Source organism: Sabethes cyaneus, chromosome 2 (assembly GCF_943734655.1).
Source record: "Sabethes cyaneus chromosome 2, idSabCyanKW18_F2, whole genome shotgun sequence".
Taxonomy (NCBI): domain Eukaryota; kingdom Metazoa; phylum Arthropoda; class Insecta; order Diptera; family Culicidae; genus Sabethes; species Sabethes cyaneus.
Genome location: NC_071354.1, coordinates 61,264,452 through 61,284,446, shown reverse-complemented (window position 1 = coordinate 61,284,446; position 19,995 = coordinate 61,264,452).

Here is a 19,995-nt window from a genome sequence, read left to right as displayed (position 1 = left end):
GAAATGAAATGAAATATCTAAGGTGTTGCAGAACAAGCTGGGTTTGAAGAAGTTGATCCTAATGGTATCAAGGGCACAGTGCGGGCATTCAGTTATGGAAAGAAGATCCAGTAAAGCAGTGAAGTAGACACCTAACCACAATGTTGCAGTTTGAGGAAAATTCGACCCTGAAAGTTTGAGGAAAATCCGACTTAAAATGAATCTTTGGCGACCAGTGTTTGGGATGCTGTAGCTGACGGCGAACAACAGGCAAAAAGTAATTAATAAAATGACTAATGGTAATCTTCGGTTCGTCAGGTTTTCTGAGTGTATTTCTGATCCATGGTCAAATTCTTCTTCAAGACACACAGGTCTGTTTGGTTACAAGGGGCGCGAAAGCCCCGGAGACTGCTTCCGAGTGATGAAATCGGAGGACAGGGCTATTTTCGAGTCGGAAATTCCGACAATCAGTGACCTACGGATTAACCGTTATTACTTCACCGGGGCGAATCTACACACTTGTTGAGCTTTACGTCTTCGTTAATGTGGGTGAAGCTATTATATTGATTGCAAAGTGGCTTTATTCGACAACCCATGGACCACTGATCAAAGCAAACAACATTCTCGGTTCCTCCACCTCCTCCTGGTTCACGTGGCCGTTCGATCACTGCGATCCTTCGGAACATTTATTTATTTATTTACTATTTGATGGGGCTTTCAACCGTTGGTTGGTTCGCCCCGATCCTTCGGAACACTGTTAGTGAAATTGGAAACTACTTGACTACTTGCGTTGGCCACATTTTCTCCATCTAGCGCGAAGTACACTGTGCGGGATTTCACCGTGATCGTGCGCCTTACCATAGATCAGTTAAAAGAAAATTGGAACAACGCTCACGAATACATTAAGTGAAACTTTATACCTCCAGCAACACCACACTTGGGCGGAGTGTGGGAAAGACTTGTACTGCCGATAAAAATTGTCATGGAGGCCGCGTACTGCAATACGCGTTGGCGACCCTGGGAGTCGCGATTGAAGCAATCGTCAATAGTTTACCGCTCACCTGCTTGTCTGTGGACGCTGGTGAAGAAGAAGCAGCATTCATTTTAAACTACATCCTGTTCGGAAGCACGAAAGGTTTACATCGGCCCGCGATAGCGTTCATCGATCGCGCATTGGCGGTTAAAGGTTTTTGATACCAGACTTAGCATGCTTATTTAGATTAGATTAGGCTCATATGACTGACAAACTAGCAAAATTTAATGCTATGCTGTGTATGCGACGCTTCTAGACTGGCCAGTCCTGAATAGTACAAATAAGGTATTAATTAGTTCGGTTCTCTTACCTGCAGCGAAATACCACAAACTACGAATCTAATAAGTGTGTTCATGTGGCGCTGCTATTTATATAGACGGTTTGTTTTCATCAGCAAAATTTTTCACAATTCTGAATGAACAATGGACCCCAAATGTTAGAGAAAAAAGAGAGTATAAAATCTAACCAATCTGTTTATCCAGATTAAACTAAAAGTACCTTTTAATTTCAATTAACATACACTGCACAGTTTGTTTACTGCAAAACAATGCAAACGAATACACAAAATTGGTAATGAGTACCTTCAATATGTGGTGTTTCAAATTTGAAAATAAAAGCTCTATAATTATATGGTAATCAATTACTCTATCAATTAGTAACGGTCAAATATTGTCCTATCGCGCGTTCAGCACATTCCCGCTTTTGTGTGATCATCATTAATTTTAATTTACAAATATGTGTTATGCCTATTCGATGCCATTATTCACAATCAGCGCGATTTTACTTACCGTTCCCGACACATGCAACATGGGCAAAATGTCATCCACAATCCGGGACGATTCCACGATTCCATGTCCAGTGGTCAACTCTTTACGATATATATGTGTATAAGTAGTTAGTGCTGACAATCGGTACACACTGTAATCAATATCAATTGTAAATAAATTTAAAACATGTGCATGCAACGCTAGCCCAATGCACGCGCTCCGATGTATTTACATTTAATTTTTCCCTCTCCGGAGATTGAAATTAATTACCTTCGTTGCATGTGGCCTTCGTGTTTGCTGCTTGCTGCCACCATATTGCGTGGTCTAGGTAGGTACATAGTGAAATATGTCAACTGCCCGGTATGCTCCCCAATAGGATCGCACTGACTGGCACTGGCAACCACAGTTTCCATATTGACACTTTTTGAGGGCCACTCACTCCAGAAACATGCTCGCTTTGAAGTGACAGTCAGTGGTCGCAGTAGAACTAACTAACACAACCAATCGTTTTGTATGCTTTTGTGTTCGGATTGCAAAAGATTGCTGTCAATAAAATATGTGTACACGCTGAATAAGCAGTGGTACAAGCTTGTGCCTAATGCGGTCGTTGGGCAATGGTATATCCCGTCAGGCTCCGGTGGCACATGGGTTCATGAGAAAAAAAACCCTGTCTAGAATAATGTCAATGTTGATGAATCATCAGGATCATCGACACGTTTGGTTAACAATCACTTATTGAGCTTCTAGTTGCAGCACACGACCCGCCCAGGTCATGTTATGATCATTCCAGTGGGAGTAAAGAGCAAAGGGTTGTAGTTTGTATAAAAAAACGGATTTTGAAAAATTCTTTGGGCAATAGGTAGTTCATGTAGTTCCCGTTTGGGTTGGGTCCCGCTGCGATTGACATGTGGAAACAATTGCTGCTGTGTTTGCGTGTTAGTTTTTCCCACGAGCACGCCACCTTTACCGGTATGGTTGGTTAAAGTTTTGAAATATACCGTACCCCATCCCACGCTGCTTTGGGGGACTGATGCATCCTAGAAACCACCCCATATCCGAACGCTCACCACCCATAGCTCTGGCTGCATATCCAGCTTGCAGACTTCATTATTCGCCGGTGCTTACAAGTCTCACAAGTCTCACAGTTGGTACACACACGCCATCGGAGAATAACATCAACAAGGACAACCGTAGTATGGATGCCGGAACTTTGCATCGCTGCTGCGAGAAAATTCAGCTCATTGCTAAAACATAGTTATGGCATACACTGGAAACCGTACTCCAGCTGTGAACCACATCCGGTTGGATGCAGACATTCAGTTCCCGGGGAAGCAAACTGTTTCACTATGTCACTCGTACATACCGGGAGAGTAAGCAAGTTTGCTGGAGTTTACAACCTTTCGGAAACAGGATTGATACTATATTATTAAATCGCAATCTGTCCTGCTGGCTGGCTACCGTTGGCGCTGCTGGACAGTTGACGGAAGTCCGTGATCGAGTGTCACACTGCATTTGAGTACCGGTATTGAGCTTAAAATCTATTCACCTCGTCGCCGGTCGGTGCAGTGGCAACTGGCTACAGCTGAATGGCAACCGGTTGTTGCTGAATTTTACGACCGCGATGAGCAAAATTATTGGAAGCTTCCAGCGCATCGGAATAGCGACGTTATGGTCGATTGCTTTCGGGCCATCCGTGATGCTGCTTCTGGTATCAATAGATGCTGTTATTGGTCAAGCTGAATGGTGATAAAGTTCGAAGCAGATGGATGACTTCGGTAAAAGTTGAGATCGTTTGCGAGAAGAACCGTAATGAAACTCGGTATTTATGGGAAGACAAAGTTCGTGGAATAAAATCGAAAATGGCAAATCCGTAACCTGCACGGATCGTAAAATACAACCGGCACCGTTTGACTTTTTCGATATTCACTTGCCACCAGTATCAGTTTCTCGGTTTTTTTAAATTATTATTTGACACTAAATTCGAATTACCGAATCCGTTGCATATTGGGGTTATTGCTCACGTAATTCGTTCTTGAGAGATGTTTGCGTACCTGTATTTTCGCTATTTGCTTGAAATGTTATACTTTGATATTTAAAAAATGATTATGTCACTACTATCAATTCTAGTAAAGTACCTATGCTTAACGAACGAAAATTTAATTGAGAAAGTAATATCGTGTTACAAATATACTACGGCAGCATATTTCTTGTGTAATGTTCCAGTTTCCAGTTTTGCAAAACGCAAAGAAACACATTTTGCCGACCGACGTAGAGAGTTAGGTTGAAAATAACTAATTTCCAGCAGACACGCCGGGATACATTATGTTCGAAAACTTTCGAGTTCATAGGAAACAGTGGTGCCCCAGTTACCGACCAGTACCGCTGGCTGGCTGCTATCGTCCCTTTGAATGAAATAATCTAATCCTTTTTCTGCACTGACTGGCCCGGCTCCATTGCAAAAAGCTGTTCATTTCCGTTGTAACATTTTCCTCGTGGGGATCGGATACCGGACGAGAGTTACAACCGGACTAGTGAAGAGTGAAGAGTGAAAAAGTTTGCTACATAATAAAGGTAACCATTTGCGCTATATGCAAAGTGCAAAGTTCATGTTCGTAATCATAAACTTTCCACCTGTTCTAATTTTTCCGTCATTTCTTAGTGGAAGGGACCAACAGTGAAAATATGTTTGCGGGTTGAACTTGGAATAATATTTACCCTATGCTGTGCATACAGTAAAATGTGTATAGAAAAATTACAAAATTTTTACTTAAAAAGAGGACGTGCAAGTCCTCCGAGTGAAAATTCTAAATTGTTTGCCAGGTACTTTGTCAGTGTGTTTAAAAAGGTTTATTCTCATAAAAAATGAGATCTACAAGCTAAAATCATCATGGCAGCTTGGACCGGATGGCATTTCACCGATTATATTTAAGAAATATTGTAATGCTCTTTGTGCGCGTCTCACTGCTGTTTGTAATCAGCCTATATCGCAGTCGACGTTTCCAGATGCCTGGAAGGAGTCCATCTTAAATCCGGGAGATCATGGTGACGTGACCAACTACCGTGGAATTATCTCCCTGAGCGGTGGCTCTAAACTGCTTGAAATAATTACAGCAGTCCCCGAATAACGCGGTTTCCAATAAGGACGGTCTCGAGTGATTCCATTAACGCGGTCGAACTTCCTTATTGGAGTCTACGTAGCATATTGGAATTGACTTAATTGGTCCCAACATGGAATAACTCGTGATCCGGACCGTATAGAAGGTTGGTGTCTTCGACAGAGTTGTTCAGTACATCAACGGGTTTTCATTGGATTATATTATTGCGGAATTGTCTCACTACGTGGCGCTAGCGTATATGTAATACTCTTATACAGGCTATATCTTGCGCTGCTGACTATCTAGAAAGTTGCGTTCTTTGGGAAAGTTACTCAAATGACTGACACCTTAAAGATGGTATGGAAAATAGCACAGAACTCACTCGCTGCGCGGATATGTAGTCCCAGCTAGCATTTTCATATGTATAAACAAGGTAAAAATCAGCATTACGTACAGATATACATGCTAAATAAATCGTATTTCATGCGCAAAATTGGCATATCCGTACTATTTTGGAGGCGATATACGTGATTACGAATAATTTTGAGCGTTACGACTATATAAGTATTTATATACGATAATATCCGATTAAGCGCGAGTTGCTCCGTACTACTCTACGATTTTGTGCTGAAAATCGTATGTATGTCAGTCATTATCATTATATACGACAGAAAATCAACTTGATCTCATTTTATCCAGCTTTAGTTACGATTTTGAGTTTGTTAGGAGATATTTATGATAGTTTTCGTACGTTGATATACGAGTTGGTGCTAGCTGGGAGTATTCTTATACAGGTTGTATCTTGCGATGCTGAACGCTCAACGCTCAATTTTATTCTCTAGCAACATTTACTGCCTGCAAAAAAATGTATCGTGCTAATCTACCAACTATTAATGCTACTTCCTAAATGGCCAGGGAAATCCCACCAACTCACTTATTCAGCCAGTCTCAGTCATGTTAACAGCTACACGTTAGCATTCCCAGCTACTTTCGAAACATTCTTCATGATTCATAAACAATTATATTTGCATTTTTATCACTATTTTTTTAAGAAACTTGCAATCACTTAATAGGCATTTATGTCACACAGCATTAATAATGTGAAGTCAACGGCATACGTAATGTTACTTTTAGTAATTCAGCTTTCTCTGGTAGCAGTAGGGGAGTGTCGTCGTGGTTGGGCCACGTTTTGGCATTTGCCCTTAACTTTCGTTTCAAAAGGAATTTTGGAAATCTAAATACATCGTTGCAAAGGTCTAAGAATAAGAAATATCTCCGGAAAGTTTTGAACTGATTGCTTGAAAAGAAAATAGTTATAGGCATTTACGTGAAGACAAAAAATGTTGTCATAGTCGGGCCATGTTGTACAGGTTGGGCCACCGCAGAAAATCTAAGACATACGTATTGAAATTCTATATAGAGACATGAAAAGAATGATTTCCGTGAACAACGGCTCATATAGGTACAAATACGCTATTTTTAATTGCATTTTTGAGACATTTTGGCGATCTTGTAAAATCAATATTGCTACAATCGCCTTTTCCGAAGTGTTCAACTATAATGGAAAAACAACAAAAATCAAGGTTTTTCTCGTATTAATTTTGCTTTATTTCATCACATTTCACGTGACTGCCATTCTCTAGCGATTATTACGCTTCTGCGCTTAAAATTATGGTGGCCCAACCATGACTATTGAAGTGGCCCGACCTTTACAAATAGCGCTTTTCTAGTATTTTACCTTAGCCTTCCCAAACGCCTTACTGGAGGGCATTTTTCTATAGTCTTCGTGTGCAGCACAACACGCTTCAAACATTTTCATAATTTAACTCGTTGATTGCATTTCATGAATCATTTCTTGAAGAAAACTTCATTGTGCCTGGAAAACTTTTTTTGTAAGATATAGTCACTGAATTCAGTATGGGTGTTTTGAATACACGATTGAAACTCACAATATTGTGAAAAGTTAGCTATCACAGTAAGAAGTTTTACAATGGTTGTATCATAAATATCATGAGTTATTAAAATTAAAACTGTATAATCGTGATGGCCCGACCATAACAGTGGCCCGACGATAACGACAATACTCTATATTTTTCATGTCCGTTGCAAGTTAAATGCGAGCAGTGAAAAAATTCTAAGGAATTTCATGGACTACCAACGTTGCGTTTTGCAGAGAATTTTTGTTAGCGACCAGCATTGTGTTAAATAACGGGCAAAATATTAGCTAATTTTCCAACTAGTTAAATAACCACTGTCACTTAAACAAGCTTTCCGAAGAAAGCAACTTCTTGCACATAACCAAAATCATGAGTTATGGCGAACACAAAAATATCACAAATACCCTAGCACTGTCCGTTGAGTCAATTCTGCATTATTTTTCATACCATCTTGAAGGTGGCAGTCAATTGAGCAACCTATCCGAAGACCACAACTTTTTAGATAGTCAGCAGCGCAAGATACAGCCTGTCTAGCATATTACATATACACTAGTACCACGTAGTGAGGTAATTCCCAAATACTACAATCCAACGAAAAGCTGATCTGCTGAACAACTTTGTCGAAGACACCAACGCTCTATACGGTCAAGATCACGAGTTATTCCATGTTGGAACCAATTAAGTCATTTCCCATATGCTACGTAGATTCCAATTAACACGGCTTCAATTAACGCGGTCCCTATTAGCGTCCTTATTGGGGGGATTAGAGTAGGGCGGGGCATAAGTGCGATGTTTGAAGTTGTCATCAGTTTTCGTGAGTTGTAAAGAAGGTCAACGACATAATATATTTTATAGTGATGCAGTAACTCAATGTCTTTACATTCAACTATAAATCGTCGGCGGTAATAGTGTTTTGCGAAATAAATTCTTCTTTCTTCTGATCAAGTGCAGATTCGCACTTTTACCCCACTAGCGGGGCAAAAGTGCGAATACCGCGGGGCAAAAGTGCGAAGCTCGAATCCATGAAATTAGCCCAAAAGTAGCTAACAAAACCATATTATCTCCAATCTGCGTTATGTTTCGGTAAGGAATATTCTCAATTTGCGCCTTTCCTATTTTGCGCTGGTGTATTACAACCACCGTTAGATCTAAACTTTTCCAAACGTTTGTTTTTTGTTTCATCTGCGGAAAAACATTGTTTTCCTTCGGCCAACATCAGTAGAGCACACCGTTTTCTGCAGATCTTCCATTTCTAGTATCTGTAATATAGTGCCTATAGCTGTATATAATTAGCTATACATTTTTGCCTCGTCCGTGAATCGCACTTTTACCCCGCTAAGCGCTTGACCGCGTTAGATTTAATTACGGAAAAGCGAAATATATTTTGTAAATTTTTTTCACCGTATTTTGAAAACGGATAAGTGAGTGATGTAAAACACTGCTACAAATTTTCAACAAGTAATATCCTCCTGTTGATATCGTATTTGCCGTATAACGAAAAATTACATCAAAACCACTCTAAAATAACATTTGCACATAACTCAGCAACTATGCTTCGTAAGCAATAAAAGTTTACGTTAGATTCAAGCTGTCAAAGTAGTCACCCATCCATGCCAATCTAGTTAATTTACTCGAAACCTGCACCGATGAATCATTGATTCGCACTTTTACCCGAATCGCACTTTTACCCTTCCTTACTCTACTGTATAAGCAAACAACTGATGTACAACGCAAAACGAAACATCTCTTGTGATCAGCACGAATTCTGTCCGGATTCATGCGGAATTTATATCATACTAGCCAACAAACTTCGTATTACCACAAATTAAACTGTGTTGTACATAAATCATGAATCTCGGATGATCTTTGTCACAATCTCGAGTTTTGAAAGTTTTTGAGGAGTACAACCTTAGATGATTTATTTTAGCAGTTACTTAACTATGAAAGCATCCCAGGTAACCAATAAGCATCACCAATGCTATTCAAATGCAAGCCAATAAGCATTTATGTCGCCTTAAATGCTATTTTGGCGAAATATAGAGCTACCTTACTACTAACATTCTTATAGTGCAGGCAATGCCAATTCGCAGCGCAGCGACACGAAGAATTTGAACAGAATTTTGTATGCCAATTTACAACACCTATGCAGTCAAAAAACTAATATACAACAACACGCAGTATAAAATGCCAGATACGCTGATTTACTGCTTACGTTAAGGCTTATTAGTTACCTGGGATGGGTAGTTTAATATACAAATTTGCAATTTTTCCTCACAGTAAACAACTAGAAGTAGAGAACAACTCCCCTGTTCCCTCATTGCATAGCCAGAAAGCGGATACAGTCAAATTTCGTTAATTGCACTAAGCTTATCGCTGATTTTGATGAGAACCTTAATTAATTAAGTTGAGCTGTTTTCACTAACAGTTCAAGTGTTGTTCATGTCATCTTTTGGCTTAATCAGATCAGCCGGACTAACGAAAGTTTTTCTCAACATCGACGATAACCTTAGTGCAATTAACGAAATTTGACTGTAGTAATATTCGCCATGATTGTACAACATTACGCCGAATATCATTTTGCGAAAAACCTTAAGCGGAATGTACCATTTCACGGAAAACTTTTTGTGGAAAGTACCATTTCGTGATCCTCTCCTTACTCGCTGTCGCTCGTTCCAGGAAACCCAGGTAGGCCTAGGAAAATAAATAAACCTAGACAGTAGTGATTTCTGCGGGGAGTTGCCTCCCCACAGTGGGCGGCGCTTCCGACGGCGGGTCGCCGGCAACACTCGCGGCCGTCTCGTCCTGAATGATCTAGTGTTACTATAGATAGTTTTTGTGGTCTTGTTATTGATTAATGTATTATGGAAGAGTCTCGAATTTCTCGAGTTCGATTAGTTTTTGAGTTTCGCAAAAATTTCTGTTTTATTTGTATGAGAGTCCATATCCCCCTACCACAGGGGTGAGAGGTCTCTACCTATCATAAAATAAATTCAAGACTCAAAAATCTCCTACATGCTAATTTGGTTCCATTGGCTTGATTACTACTCAAATTATAAGGAAATTTGTATTTCATTTGTATGGGAGCCCCCTCTCTTAAAAGGGGAAGGGGTCGTAATTCACCATAGAAAATATTTTTGCCTACAAAAACACTCACATGCTAAATTTGGTTCCATTTGCTTGATTAGTTCTGGAGTTTTGAGGAAATTTGTATTTCGTTTGTATGGGAGCCCCCCACCTCCTAAAAAGGTAAGAAGTCCTAATTCAGCATTAAAAAAATGGTTGCCTCCAAAAACACCCACATGCCAAATATGGTTCCATTTGCTTGATTAGTTCTCGAATTATGAGGAAATTTGTATTTCATTTGTGTAGAAGCCCCCCCCTCTCTTAAAGTGGGGAGCGGTCCTAATTCACCATAGGAAATATTTTTGCCTCCAAACACCTCCACATGCCAAGATTGGTTCTATTGCTTGATTAGTTCTCGAGTTATGAGGAAATTTTTTATTTCGTTTGTATAGGAGCCCCCCTCCTAGAGTGAGGAGGGGTCCCAATTCATAATAGAAAAATTTTTTGTCTCCAAAAACACACACATGCCAAATTTGGTTCTATTTGCTTGATTAGTTCTCGAGTTATGAGGAAATTTGTATTTCATTTATACAGGAGCCCCCCCTCTTAAAGTGGGGAGGGGTCCTAATTCACCATAGAAAATTTTATTGCCCTCGAAAACTTTCACATGCCAAATTTGGTTCCATTTGCTTGGTTAGTTCTCGAGTTATGAGGAGATTTGTGTTTCATTTGTATGGGAGCCCCCCCTCTTAGTGGGAGGAGGGGTTTCTATCCATAACTAAAACCTTTTCTGGCTCCAAAAACCTTTACGTGCAAATTTTCACGCCGATTGGTTCAGTAGTTTTCGATTCTATAAGGAACATACGGACAGACAGACAGACAGACAGAAATCCTTTTTTATAGGTATAGATTGTGTACGTGGCCTAATTAGCTAGTCGTCGTATGTCCGGATCTCTGACGTAGACACTGGACACAGGATCGTAGACACTGACCCTGCTGTTGTGCTGTACTCTAACAGCTGGCTGCGAAGTCTGTCATATAAAAATAGATGGTCAAGTTTCGATAACGGAACGTAGCACCTAGGCTTTGCTTTGCTTTTGTGTACGAAAAATAGAAAATGTTGCTCAAATTGACGCTCAAATACGACCGTGTGGATCACAATCTGCTTGTAGCTAAGATAGAGCTTTGTTAACTGGTTGCAATCATTCTTAGTTAATCGCCGCCTCTCAGTAAAACCAGGTAACGCACCTTCGAGTGAATTTGGCAATCAATCTGGCGTCCCCCAAGGAAGCAATCTTGGGCGTGTGCACTGTGCTGCCAAGATGTTGTAGATTTCACTACGCTGATGACTTAAAAATTTACCTACTGGTCAAATCGTTTGAAGATTGCCTTGCCACCAATTGCAAAAGCTCATCGATATTTTTGTGGATTGGTGTCGAAAGAATGAACTTTCTATTAGTGTGTGCTTTCTTTAACCGTAAAAAAGAACCCATTACTTGGAGTTATCGCATCACATAATTATCACAATGAGCGCTTCGAAAGAATACTTGTTGTTAAACACATAGAAGTGCTACTCGACTCAAATCTCAACTTTGAGGAGATTATATCCAAGGCCAATCAAATTTTGGATTTTATATTTCGAGTGCCCTAAGCGTTCATACTTCCAGTTACAGAAAATGGAAATAGTTATCGATCTAGATAATTGGCAACGACCTTTAGCGTGAAAACACGGACACGTATCGGAACTTGGGATATACTGACGCTTACTCTGCAGGCAAGCTGGCGCCTGAAGCTTGAAATGCTGGGGCTGGGCGAGGCCCGCTGATCGGCTACTGTCGAATACAATACATCAAGGCAAGTCTTGTTCTACTCTGAGATACGAGGTGCAAATGGTACTCGAGAGAGAGAGAGAGAGAGAGAGAGAGAGAGAGAGAGAGAGAGAGAGAGAGAGAGAGAGAGAGAGAGAGAGAGAGAGAGAGAGAGGAGTTAGATTCCTACTGAGTCCAGGGACACATTTGGCCCAGATGAAGTGAGAACTGATAAACGAAAACCCTAACCATGATCAGATTTAGAGCATGGCACGGGTTAGAAACCTTACTGCAATCCAGTATAAATGCTGCCGACTTGCAGGAGAAAAAGAGTTTCTACAGCCAACTGAACAGTGTGGTTGAGAAAATCCCGAATGGGGACATCCAAATCCACTTGGGCGACTTCAACGCCAAGATTGGCTCAAACAAGGCTCTTGAACGCGTCACTGGACGCCATGGCATAGGAGAGATGCGCGCAAACGGGAAGTTGTTTCCAGAATTTTGTGGTAACAACAACATGGTCATTGGTGGATCGTTCTTTCTCCATAGACCAGCACATAAAGCTACGTGAGTTTCCCGCGACTACCAAACAGAAATTAAATCGATCACATCTGCATCAGCTGAAAATGGCGGAGAAGCCTTCTTGATGTACGCAACAAACGCAGCACTGATATTGCATCCGACCATCACCTTGTCATCGCTGAGATACGTCTGCGCGTTGCACGTGTCCAACGACGGGAGGAGAAAGTAGGCTGCCTTTACGACGTCCGCCGATTGGAGAATCCTGAGGTGAAAAGGGCCTTTTTCGAACAACTTGAATCCCGAGCCTTGGAGTTGCCACTTGCTGGAATCGTCGAAGAGCAATGGACCGGCATCAAGACCACCTTCATCCAGTGGTGCAACACACGGTAAAGTGTGTAGCGATTGGAGGAAGTGGATTTCGGATAAAACTTGAAGGAACGGAGAAAGGCAAAAGCCGGCATTGAACGAGCGTGAACCAGATTGGCTAAGATAGTTGCCCGTTAACGATACGCCGAACTGGAGACGGCTATTAAACAAGGTTGTAGGCGGGACAAGAGAAACTGGACTAGCTCCCTAGCCGAAGAAGAGAATTAAAATAATCGTTCGAGTTTTGGAAACCAACAAAACCAGCAGTGCATGGCGTGGGCACGTCAACTCTGAGGTGCCATCACTGGATGAAGTTGAAGCAGTCATCAAAAGTATGTTATCCAGAACGCCAGGAATAGACTGCACTTCGGCCGAGATGCTCAAAGCTGACCCATCTTTGTCAACCCAGATGATGCAGCAACTGGTGGCCTCCAACTGGAGGAACTCCATCGTCGATGTCATCAACGGCCGATAGTAACAGATAGAACGATTTGAGAACGTAGGTGGAAGAGGATCGGACTCACCTTAGGAGAGAAGCGAATGAGATCTGCAAGGAAACACTCGACTGGAATCCGCACGGGCAGCGTAGAAGAGGAGAACTCAGAGGCGCATGCATGGCACCGCTGCTTAACCAACGATATCCGGGTTGTACATGAGAGTATGGCGGGTAACCGTTAGCAGTGGAGATCCTTGATTTCATCCCTTTTTTTGTCGGACCGGGCGGCGGTTAGTAAGTAAGGCGGATAGTCACCTGCATGGATGTTAGAGCAATAAACATTGAAGTAGTCGTCTCATTAAGCATTAGTTCTTGTACCATGGCTATTTGCAGTTTTATCGCTCGGTGCGGACCACTCTGTAAGTTTTACTGGAATCGGGGAGTTAACTTAATCGGGGCAGAGCGATAGTGTAAAAAGCTTGAAAGCTTGAGCAATTGATCACGCCGAGATCACGAAGAAGTACACTAGCACGGAGACTAAATCGGTACTTAATCTTCCACAAGCACTACATTTGGGGGACAATCTGGGAACGACTAATCCGAAAAGTGAAGAGAACCCTGCTGGCCATCTGCACAATAATTTATTTATTCATTATTTCGAAAAAAAAAAAAGATTAACACTAGATATACCAGCATTTTAAATATACCTATTTATACCAAAACCAGTCAAAATGACTGGTGGATAAGAAACGGTTGGTGAACGACTGAATAATGTGCAACACAGCCCCATAGTGGTCCTTAGCCTCTTATCCAGTAACTTCTATCTCCACCTCCTCGTGGTAGGGTAACCAACCTGTTTTGGACCTCATCTGCAGCTGTACATAATTTGGACACTATCATTTGATTTTGCTGTAAGTGTCCAAATTATGTACAGCTACAGATGGGGTCCAAAATAGGTTGATTACCCTACCAGCCGGAATACGTGCAATCTTAGCGGAGATGTGGTAACCAACCCTGGTGGTAACTAAGGTCGTATACCGACAGGCAAGGAGGCACTGTCTTGTCTCGGCACTATACGATGGCAGCCCCATCATGAGACTCGGCAGCATAGCCCTAGTAAGGCAAGCTTTTTATATCTAAAATATTGCGAAAAATCAAGAAAATTCAACTCGAAACATTTAGCATGCACAGGCGATGAAACAAGGATTTGGAATGAATGCTTCCTACCTGGAACTGTAAAACCAAATTTCATGGATGGCGACAGAATGTTGCTCGTTCAGTTAGAACCGCAAAAGTTCGACATTGTGGCACTACAGGAAATCTGTCGCAAAGGCGGGAAGGCTTGGGGGATCCGTGGCGCCAAGGCCCAATTTTGCCAGAACGGTGGAGCAACCAACGAGCTGGGAACGGGCTTCGTAGTGATGGGCAGAATGCAGGATCGCGAGAGGATATGCGTGTTGAGGATAACAGGCCGCTTCTTCAACTACACCATCATAAAGGTGCACTGGCCACTCGAAGGTAGACCCGACGACGAGAAAAAAGCGTTCTATGTCCAGCTGGAGGCAACATACGATAGCTGCTCGAGTGCTCGCCACGGGATATCATCGTCATTGGGGACATGAACGATCAGATCGACAGGGAAGCAATGTATAGTAATAACGGCCAGCGATGCATCAACTTTGCAGCTTCCCGAGGCCTGGGGATCAGAAACCCATTCTTTCCCCACATAGATCTACAAAACCACCAGGACATCACCTGACCAACTAAAATTGAACCTAATCGACCATATTCTCGTCGAAGGTCGGGTTTTCTCGAACATCACCAACGTACGCTCCCTACGGGGTACGGATATCGACTCAGATCATTACCTAGTAGCAGTACACGTGCGCTCAATTATCGACGGTTTATACCTCACGACAAAGCCACCATCGGTTAAAAAATCGATAATTAGACAACCCGGAATGTGATGAGAACTACGCGCATACCATGTGTCTTCCTCTGTGGCCAGGTGCTTCGATCCTCGAAGATAAATGTAGTAGGATACGTTCGGCCATCAGTGAGGCCGCAAAATGCCTGAAGGAGAGCTAGAACCACTATTTCAGGCTAGTGAGATGCGCAAGTTCTATGAGAAGGTGAACCGATCTCGTAAAGGATACATACCGAGGCCTGATATATATAGGAACGAGCAGGGAAACCTGGCCACAAACGAGCGCATAGTGGTTGGTGAGTGGAAGCAGTTCTTTGATAGGGATCTCAATTGCTGATATAGCAAAAAGAAATGGAGCAAAAGTCAACGTATGACTCCGTATGAGAGCCTAAGGGCGTTTCGACTTCCGATCTCAAAGAGATCCGGCGAGAAATCGGTCAGCTGAAGAATAAAACCGCCGAAAAGGACCGACTCTCGACAAAACTCTACAAAAATGGCCAAGAACCATTAGGAACGGCATTTCACTGAATAATTTCATGCTTCGGACTCACTGTTCTCCCGAAATGCTACATTTCTTCATAGAATCTTGCACCAGTCATTTTGACTGGTGCTGGTATAAATGGCAAAAACAAAAATTATATTTGTTACTAATATATATAAAATAACATTAAGTTCATAAAATGTATTCTCTACTTATAGCTACAAAAGTCATAACATCGTTTCCAAAATCAAATGTTAGATGTTGTAGAAATTTCTAATTGAAATTGCACGACCAGTCAAAATGACTGGTCTGGTATATCTAGTGTTAACAGACTCTTAGTGGTCTTCATGATATAAAATAAAATGCAATACACATGCGACAAAAAATAGATACAAAGTACAATTACAAATGTATCACCTACAAGAGAGTCGTCGTTGAAAGTTATTAGCCGTTAAGTTGAAGTTAAAGCAGTCATAAACGTCGTTGAATCGCATTGCTATAAATCGGAGAGGGTCGAATAGTCCATAGTTTGCATTCCGTCTATCCAGGTATCGGAAATTCTAGTTCTGAGTTGTCGTTCAAGAACGTACATGTGTAGTTGATTCAGAATGGCGGGGCAGTCAACATCTCCCAAAATTATTCTAGCCAGGAACACAGTTTGAGCTTTAGCACATCCTCTTCCCAGAGTCTCCAAATTAAGCAAGCAGCAACGTTCCTCATACGGCGCTAGGTTTCTGGGATCACGCCATGGAAAACTGCGCAAAGTATACCGTAAAAATTTCTGCTGTACTGCGTTTATTTTGGCGATCTAAATTTGTTGATAAAGACATCAGATCACAGATCCGAACTCCAAGTACAAGTGGTCGACAGCCAAGTTGCTGCTGTATGCGGAAAGTTAGTGCGCTATCCAGCACGACAACAAGATGACGAATATGATGGACGCGTTGTAACACATGTCCCGCCATGTGCGAAAGGCTACAGGCATAATTTTATGGTGAAAAGAGATGGCGAAGCACTTTGAGATGCTGACGGTAAGCATGTTACTCGAGCACCAATCTTCAAATTTGTCAACTAAGCGTTGCAGTTCAATGCTCTCGAAACCCATTTTGATTACCTTTAAGATTTTTATACCGTCAGCATAAAATGACCTACTGCCAGGTGGCAGGATAGCTGATAACTTTTTTATAAAAAGAGAAAAGAGTAGTGGTCCAAGGTTGCTCCCCTGTGGTACACCAGAGATGTTACAGAACGAGTTAGAAATCACGGAGCCGATCTTCAAACTCAGCCTACCGGTGTGTAAGGTACTATTGCACACTTGTAGAACGATACGGAAACTCCCAGCTTCTCAAGTCTTGCAAAGAGGATACCGTGATCCACCCGATCAAACGCCGCTCTCGGATCCGTATACACTGCGCCAATTTGCACCCTTTTCATTCATGTTGCCACATGCAGTACGAGATAAAATCAACGAGATTTGTAGAGACTGAACGTTTTGGAAAAAATCCATGCAGGTCGGAAGAAATAGTTTCAGATTATGGAAAAAATTCATAATTCCGAAGACACTGTATTACTAAATAACACGAAAAGACCCTTGGAAAAAAGTTCCACTTTTAGCTCTTTTGGGCCACCGTGCTGTGGTTTAAAAAAGACGGCCTAACATGCCACAGCACGTATGCAATATCTGATTTATTAAAACGTCAACGAAAAATTTCGCGTCATGGACCCGTAAGTTGGTCTCCAAGATCATGTAAAAATGAACGTCCTGTAACTGAAACAAACACCTGTCTCAAATAATTGGTTTTGTGGATAATATCTTTTCGCCCCGAAGCAAAATTTTGGCTACGGCACTGCTTATCAGCAATATGTGATTTTAAACGTATAATGGTGAATTTGTAATGTAATTCTTACAATTCAATTTTTATTAAATGAACATGTTGATGGTTAAAGTACATTCAATGGCTAAATAGTCTGTATTTTTTTATTTTCGTTTCATGGTTTCTTTTGTTTGTTCTTTTTATTTCACCTGAACCTTGTAACTTGGCATACTATGAGCAAATTTTTGTTCAAAACGATGGAGCTATTGCCATGTACCCATGGCAATATAAGTATATCTGTCTAGATTCTACGTTGCATTCACTTCCATTTTTGTTCCAGCCTAATGTAATCTGCATGCTCCAGCAATATAACCTCTTAAACTACCTTAGAACATTAAAACAACTAACATATTAAGTTCGTAGTCTACCTTCTCAGCAAGATTCGTTGGGCGGATGTTCTGTTTAATACTAACAGTGCATTAAATAGGGATGTCTTTGTACAAATTTCATAATCATAGCTGTTGCTACACTGAATATTTATCTCATATTGTTTTATGTGTGACTGCAAATGTCCGAAGAATGCAACGACAAAAATTTTAATTTTGTCAAAAATAGAAAGTGAATCAAATGAAACTATTACCTAGAATTGGACCACACTATTCAGAAGACCATTCCCAGGATACCTTCCCAGCAATGACACGAACAGCACCCGCACTACGGTGGGTTGGTCAGATGCAAAGCGCCTATTTTTCATGATGTCCTCTTGCTCTACTAACTTTTAGCAGTTTATCGCAACATGCTACCCGACGGTAGTGTTTGTATGTGTGCACATGAGAGTGGGTTTTTTTTTGCTGCTGCACAGTTTGCGATCGTTATCGGAACTTTTATTTACAAAATTATGTTTCCGTTCCGTTTTTCCGCTAATTTACAGTGCAGGGCAGGCGAATTTATGTCCAGCTCTAGGTCAGAGTGGATCGTGCCTGGCGTACCTCTACTACTATTACTACTAGGACCATAGAGGCGTAGTTTGACCTGTTTGTACAGTAAACGGCATAGCACCAATGCCTAGCTGGGTTTCTCAAATGGCAGGACTTTATGTTTGTGTTCGGAAATTGAATTTTAATGGAATAGTGAAACGTAAATTACTATTAAACAGTGTTTAAATTTGGCAACTGCAGCAGCGGCTTGTGGCATGCATGCTATGCAAATGATCAATTTTCGTTTGTAAAATATGCTCTCTATTTCTGTTTTTATTTTAACCCTGTTGAACCATTCCGAAACAAAAGTTCGTTCCACAGATCGGAGAACAGCTTCAATATTTGTTTTAGTATATCCTAACAAACTCTTACAATTGGAAATCATCCAACTATAAAAAGTGTGCCCATATTTCGCAGACAATAAAAATTATACGCAAAACGTCATGCAAATTGAAGTGTGCACCCATTACAGTCAGTCCCAATAGTGCATCGGTGCCTGGTGTCATTCAAATTGAAATTGATTCACTTTTGCTTGCTATTTTGTTGCTATCCGTTCTTCAAATTGAGTGCTAGCATTGTAGATATCCTGAAAATCGGAAAATATTTAACAAAAAACCAACCAATCGAATGTGCTGTCCCGAGTGGGAGCCTCTCAGTGCCCGCATAGCGAAAAACTACAAGGGTTTGGTAGTTTCAGTCATTCTTAGATGTCCCCTCCGAAGTCGTTTTGACGTGCATGCATGTATGATCCAATGCATAAATATGAAAAGTACATGATATTTCCATCAATATAATAAAGTTTCCAGCAAGAATGAATAAAATGTGGAGAGGAACAAGCCACCCTTCAAGCGTTCAAGTGTGATACCCTCGAAACGAGGGGTGTTTTAGTTGAGCCGGATTTTCGTTGAATTATTTTTGCATTGCGAACGAACATATCCGACTAACGAAAAAGTGGGGAATGAAACACCACTACGTAGTTTTGGGTGCAATAAAACCATTGCCGGCCGGTCGAAAAAATCGGGCACAATTGAAATTACAGTCACATAGCATCCACTTTACTGCCGAACTCAGTGTAGCAGCCGCAGTGCATCCGGCCAACAGCCAAAAGTACTTATGAGTGTTGCAAGGAGTGAGTGGTGCTCGGTACTTTTGCTGTGGTCGGTCCTCTGTGTGTGGAGGACCAACATCGCACATCAACATGTCCATCATCAGGGCTTCGAGTGGGTTGGACATATAGAGAGCAGAACATTGCCAAAGTACTGATTATTTTTCATTCGTGTAGCATCTTGGACGCTATGAGAATTTTATGACCAAATCCGAGAGGATTTTGGAGTTTATAACCAGGCCAACGGGTAAACTGAAACTGGACTAGTGGACAGATATTCTGCTTGAGAGGAAATTGATTATTTTAGTTTTTCGTTCTGGCTAATGCTAGCTTTAATGCTGAAACCCCGGAAGGGGTTGAAAACCGTAATGCATACATGTACTTGGGTTGATTCTGGTCAATATGGAAAGCAAGAGTACCACAATTGTTTTCTTAGATAAAAAAATCACCAAATTGTGACTTATGACAAATTACGTGCCAACTTGTCTGTACGAGACTGACAGCACCCTCTTAGAAACAACTACTAAAAAGAGGCAATTTTTCCTTTTTTTTCAACATAATAAAATTAAACCCAAAACCGTGATATCTATCTCAATCAGTTTCCTGGAGTTTTCTTCCTGCGAAATTTATGAAGCATCATGGACAAACTGACCTTTTCACTCTGGAAACAAATGACGTCGGACGA